Source organism: Pongo abelii, chromosome 1 (genome assembly GCF_028885655.2).
Source record: "Pongo abelii isolate AG06213 chromosome 1, NHGRI_mPonAbe1-v2.0_pri, whole genome shotgun sequence".
NCBI lineage: Eukaryota > Metazoa > Chordata > Mammalia > Primates > Hominidae > Pongo > Pongo abelii.
The window spans coordinates 7,664,980-7,671,758 of NC_071985.2; positions in this window are offsets into that span (position 1 = coordinate 7,664,980).

Consider the following 6,779-nt stretch of genomic DNA (forward strand, 5'->3'; position numbering starts at 1 on the left):
TCCTGGCATGAATAAAAATGATCGCAACCTTTAATTTAAGTGGCATGCACTGGATTTTGTAATTTTCCACCCGCCTTTAATCTACTGGAAAGAAAACACAAAATGATGTAAGAAAATGGGAAAATCTGCCCATTGATATTACATCACCCTTTTGCTTCTGTATTAGCCACAGTTCTCTAGAGAAACAGAACCAATAGGATATAGACATATAGGGAGACATAGATATATATAGAGAGATAAATGTAGACATATAGATGTCATATGTGTCATAAATATATAAATATATATGAATATTTTTAGATTTGATGAACATATTAATTAAATTAAAATATTTTAAATTTTAGATACTATATATATATATATATATAGAGAGAGAGAGAGAGAGATTGAGATTTATTGTAGAAAATTGGCTCACACAAGCTAGAGGGCCAAGAGAGCCAATGACATAGTTCTGTCTGAAACCCAAGTCTTAAAACCCAGGAAGAGCCAATGTTTTAATTCAAGTCTAAGAACAGGAGGAAACCAATGTCTCAGCTTGAAGGCAGTTAGTCAGAAGGAGTTCCCCCATTCTCAACCTTCTCGTTCTATTCAAACCTTCAACTAACTGAATGAGGCCCATTCACGTAAGGGAGGGCTGTCTGCTTTACTCAGTCCACTGTAAATGTTCACTGCATGCAGAAACAGCCTCACAGACACACCCAGAATAAAGTTCAACTAAATATCTGGCCACCTCATGGCCCAGTCAAGTTGATACATAAAATTAGCCATCACACCTTAACTGAGATTGAAAAGTAGATGTTTATAGCCTAGATCTAGCTCAGAAGTCAGTGTTTTTAAAAATTGTTTTAAATTACTTGTTGTCAAACCAGTGGATCAGAGACTACCAGGAACACATCTGTAGTGAAAAAAAAAATAGTTTTACTTATATTGTTTCAGAAAGAGTGGTCTCACTTTGGGGAAACCCCAGGAGCATTTCAGGAGGGAGTTGTTAAAGGGGTCTTTTAGCGTTGGGGCTTATGTTAGATGATTTGAGGAGGGATTAGGACACAGAGACTAGTATTAGATTTCAGACTGCTAAGAAGATAGGAGGTGAATCAGACCACCTCCTTCCCATAGCAGGTCTGGGATCACATATGTACTGATTCTTAATTTTTCTACTCACTTTATCTAGTATTTCTTGCTAATCAGCCCAAACTTCTATCTTTACAAAACGTTTTTGGCTGAGCGCGGTGGCTCATGCCTGTTAATCCCAGCACTTTGGGAGGCCAAGGCGGGCGGATCACGAGATCAGGAGATCGAGACCATCCTGGCTAACACGGCAAAACCCCGTCTCTACTAAAAATACAAAAAATTAACCGGGCGAGGTGGCGGGTGCCTGTAGTCCCAGCTACTTGGGAGGCTGAGGCAGGAGAATGGTGTGAACCTGGGAGGCCGAGCTTGCAGTAAGCCAAGATTGTGGCACTCTACTCCAGCCTGGGTGACAGAGCGAGACTCAGTCAAAAAAAAAAAAAAAAACAAAAAAAAACACAAAAACGTTTTTAGGACAAACCTTCTATACTTTCCAAGATAGATTGTATCTTCCTTTACTTATACTAAGAAGGTAGGTCAATGCAGAGATTGGGTATCTGAATGAGTTTTATCTAAGAGATGAGAGTATTAAAGTCGGTTTAGGGGTATTGTTATGGAAGAATTACCCACTCACACTGGTGACGTTAGTCAGAAGAGGGGGATATTGAGTCATGTTTGTGTCACAGGGTGGCCTTATCTGTCTTTCTCTAAATATGGCTATGGAGTGACCTTATCTATGTGTTGTTTTGAGCATTATTTGTGATCTTTTGGGAACATTGTTGTCTGGTTGTCAGCAGAGCCATTTTTCACTTTCTCATTACCAATATTTAAAAATCGAGGGAATTTTGCCTAAAATATGGACTTGTCTTCTCTTGAAAACATTTAAAATATTGGGCTATGTTGGGCTTTTATTTCCAGATGATTCTAATAGGCTATCTCATCTCCAGTTTGTCCTAGATCTTACCCACTTATTATTATTTGATACCAGACATACTCCGTTCTTTTATGATACCTTCCAGGCATTTGTAGACATATGCATTTTCAATCTCTGGTGTAGGTGATGAGTTAATCACAGATTTGGAATGGCCTGGGCCTTTCCAATTATTAAAAATGTTCATTTTTCATAATTTCTTCACAGTTATTAAAATGAAAGCATTTACCATCATTTAACTAAATCATTATACATTAAATTTTGGTCTATCTTACTTGGGGAAAGTAAAATGAAACCTCAAAACATCATATATCATATTTCAATGGACTGATCAGTCTATAAGTGGCTCAGCTGATTTACGTTAAATTTAAACGACAGTAAACTAAAATACTCCTTGTCTCTTTCTAGCTAAACCTCATAGAATGTCTATAACTTGTCTATCAGTGGGACTCTTTAGTATGAGTGACAGAATAATCTCACTCAAACTAGCTTAAACCAAAATAATTTATCGACTTTCATAACTGGAAAGCTAAGGGTAAGATTCATCTGTACAGCTTGATTCAGGCACATAAATAGAGCCATCTGTGACTGTGATCTGTTCTATCTCTCGTCTGGTCTCTATTATGTTGGTTTTAGTCTCAAGCTTTGCATGGAAGTGGCATGGCTCCCAAAATCTACATTCTTACATGCTTAACAGCCATGGAAAGAAGGACTTCTCTTTTACGAAGTGAGTGAAGGAACGTTCTTGGTCTGAATACCATTGGTCCAATTTGGCTAAGATGTTCATCCTTGAAATAATCATCTTGCAAATAATAGAATATAATAATTGTCTCAACTCTGTTTCTTACACCTGGTCCTGGAACTGCAGGTGGTCAGCCCCGCCCACTGATACAGCAGTGGATCTCGAAACAAAAGCTAGAGTACTAGTAATGGAAAAAGGTGAATGGCAGGAGAGAACTTCAAACAATAAATATTCGGGATTCTCATGCAATAAATATCTATTGCAACTTGATAAGGTCACCACCTTTTAAGAGTCTGATCTTCATTTTGATAGGTTCAGAAACAGTATTTGCAGACATGATCACGCCATTGGTTTTAAATCCCTGTAAACCTATTGGAAACTGATTTGTGTATTTGCCTCAGGCTTCCTAGGAAGCAGACTCTGAAATAGAGACTTGTGTGCAAGAAATTTACTGAAGAATTATCTCAACACATTTGCAGAGGAGTGAAGAAAGTAAGAGTGGGAAGAAAAAAAAGTTTGAATGTAATGAAGTCACCAAAAAAGGTCTTTAGCTGGTGTTACGGGAAGCTGTGGATCAAGGATGCTCTTTTATGAATGGGGGCTAAGCAATTATATTCTCCTCTTAGCTGTAGGTTTCCCAGAAAAGAGGTGGGAAGGGTGACTGTCTTCCGATAAAAGAAAATCTCAAAGAATGACTTCGCTGGGAGATGCCAGCTGTCAACATTCCTGGCAACTGGGAGAATGACTGCTTTGGTTTTGCTGTGGAGGGCAGGTCTTGGTAGCATGCCACAGCATCCACTGCAATAACGTATGACTCCATCCCAGACATGTATCTGGTAAGGGAAAACAAATACGGCTGGGTGCAGTCACTCACTCCTGTAATCTTAGCACTTTGGGAAGCCAAGGTGGGAGGATCGCTTGAGCTCTGGAGTTTGAGATCAGCCTGGGCAATACAGTAAGACCCCATCTCTAAAAAGAGAAACATAGTCAAGTGTGGCGGTGCATGTCTGTAGTCCCAGCTACTCGGGAGATGGAGAGGTGGGAGGATCACTTGAGCCTAGGAGGTCGAGGCTACAGTGAGCCGTGATTGGGCCACTGCACTCCAGCCTGAGTGACAGAGCAAGACCTTGTCTCAAAAGAAACAAAGAAAGAAAATAAAAGAAATACTTAACGTCAGTTCATCAGATAATGCTATTCAAAGAATGAAAGTCTTTCCTGGAGAATAAAATAACTATCAAAAACTCACTTGGTGAGTAAGGCAGTAAAATAGAGTGGAGCATGTGCTTTAAAGGAGCTATCTCTCTATAGCCTTGGAATGTCTTTGCCTCCACCACATAAATACACCTGGCCATAAGGCAGAGCAGAAAGCTCACATCCTGTGGAGGTGACTCAGACAACCTCCATCCCACAGCAAGTCTGGGATCACGTATATACTGATTCTTAATTTTTCTACTCACTGTATCTAGTACTTCTTGTTAATCACCTGAAACTTTACAAAATGTTCTCATGACAAAAATTCTATACTTTACAAGATACATCTTATCTTCCTTTACTTATACTAATGGAATGCCTTTCTCTTTAGGAAGGCAACTGAGGGGTTTCTCACAAAGCTTTAAGAAGCACCCCCTTCTCATCACCAACACTGACAAATTAAATCTCACTTTGTCTAGCTAATTCATCTGTTTATGTGAATTCCTTTTAGTCCAGCCAAAGACTCATTGCAACCTTGTCTTCCCAGTCATGTGATCTCATGAAATTATCTAACCTTTCAAATTCTCAATGTTCTCATCTATAAAATGAAGTTTATAGAATATAGTCTTTAAGACGGTTTCTAGAATTCTAGGATCCTAACGTTCTACGATCCTTTTTCTTTCATTTACTTATGATAAAAATGAAACAAATCCAGTGATTCATATGATCACTGGATCCATATAATCACAGCATTCAAATGTTCTGTCAGTCAGGGGCTCACTAGGAGACAGAACAGAAAATTCAAATCTCTGCTAGTACACAGATGTCAGTGGTAATGTACAAATACAGAGTCCCAACAACATAGTTATAACTGGATCAATTACCCTGTTTAAAAATTTCAGGTAGATAAACCACTTGTGTATTTCTCATAAAATCTGTAAATTGGATTGGAAAATAAATTTGATCCTCCAAACTGAGGCCATTTCTTAATGCCAACAGTATGTCACATGTCTTTCATGTCACAGGCAAAGTAATTTATGATTTATAGAAATAGGCTTTTGGCTGTTATGAATCAGAGACTCGAGTTCTAACTCTATCTGGCCCTGTTCTAAATGTTTTATGTGTATAATCTTACTTAACCCTTATAACAACTCTAAATTTACAAATGAGTAAACTAAAGCTCAGATTAAATGATTTTCCCAAGATCCTAAGTGGTAGAGTTGGAATTCAAACCCAGGAATTCCAACTCCAGAAACTATTTGCTAAACTTCTTCATAGAGCTACGCCAAAACTGAGTCATAAAACTATTTATTTCTCTTCCTAAATAAGAGACAAAAAGAGAATGATAGTACATATTGTTAGAATACCAGAAATATATTTTCACACCCATTATATGTAAATGAAAATTTATCTTGTAATTTTCTTTTTGTAAACAATTTTCATCTTTCTAATATGTATATACTCAAACCTTATGATATATACATTACAAAGATAGTTTGATGTCTGGGTATCTCTTCGCTTTTTGGAAGTTGCACAATCTTTAGTTTTTAAGTTCTCAATTCAATTTACCCATCTCATCACTTCTATGAATGTATTAACGAACTTGCCAAAAAATCAGCAGTATCTGCAAAATATTAGACACTGCTGGATGGTAGAAATACAAAAGCAAACATAACACATCCTCTTCCGTCAAAGAGCTCATCGTTCAGTAGGGGATGCAGACAAATAAGTAATTACAATCTAATGGGATGAACACTACTATATTATATCTGTATGTACATGTTGCTATGAGACAACAGCTATTAGATCTAACTCTGCTTGAAGTGGGATGTAGGCAGACAGAAAAGATTTCACACAGTAAATATTTAGTGGGTACCTACCGTGTTCCAGATACTATGCAGAGGGCTGTAAGTACAGTAAAGATGAGATGGCCCTGAGAGAGCTTATCATCCGTAAAAGATAAGGAGGGGTTTGTTAGATAGACGTTGGCTAGTGACATTCCTAGCAATGGAATAATAATGTGCTAAGATAGGAGACATTAATTTGTTCAGAAAACTCCAATAATTTCAGTGCACCTGGGAGAGGGGCAGAAGGTGAAAATAAAAAGATAGGAGGAGGCTAAATTATAAAAATTCCTGAATGAGTGAATGATGTACTGTAAAAGATAAAGAGCATTTGAAGTATTTTATTTTGGGTTGTAATGTAATCAAATTTTTATTTTATGAAGATAGTTCTAGCATCTGTGGAAATGGATTACAGACAAATTAGAAACTATTATGTATGTTAATTTTTGAGTTAAGAGTTTGGACTAAGGCATGAGCAGTGGAGGGAAATTTCAAGAGATCTTCTAGAAGTAGAATTAAAGAGACTTGGTGTCCAACATATGGGAGGAGATCACAAATGAAGGCTGAAGGTGATTATTGGGGTTTCTAGGTAATTAGTGGTACCACTAATAAAGACAATGGAATTAATTAAAGACAAGAGAATACAGGACCAGGTAGATTTGGTGTGGAGGAGAAAACAATTATGTTTTGTACATATCAAACTTGAAGTACCTGCTAGATATTATAATGCCAGAAAGTAGTTGGATGCATGGATCTGAAACTCAGGAAGCTGGAGCTGAGATATATAGATTTATAACACATCAACAGAAGACTGAAGAAAGGAGGAGATTGGGATTACTCAGGGAGAGTGTTTAGAAATTTTAGAGGGAGACTAGCATGGTGCCTGGGGTACACCAACATTTTGAACGTTATTGGGCAAAGGAAGCCAATGGGAAAGACAGGCAGGTAAAAAGAGTAGCACTTTAAAGACAAGAGAAGGAAGTGTTTTAGACAGGAGAGTGTG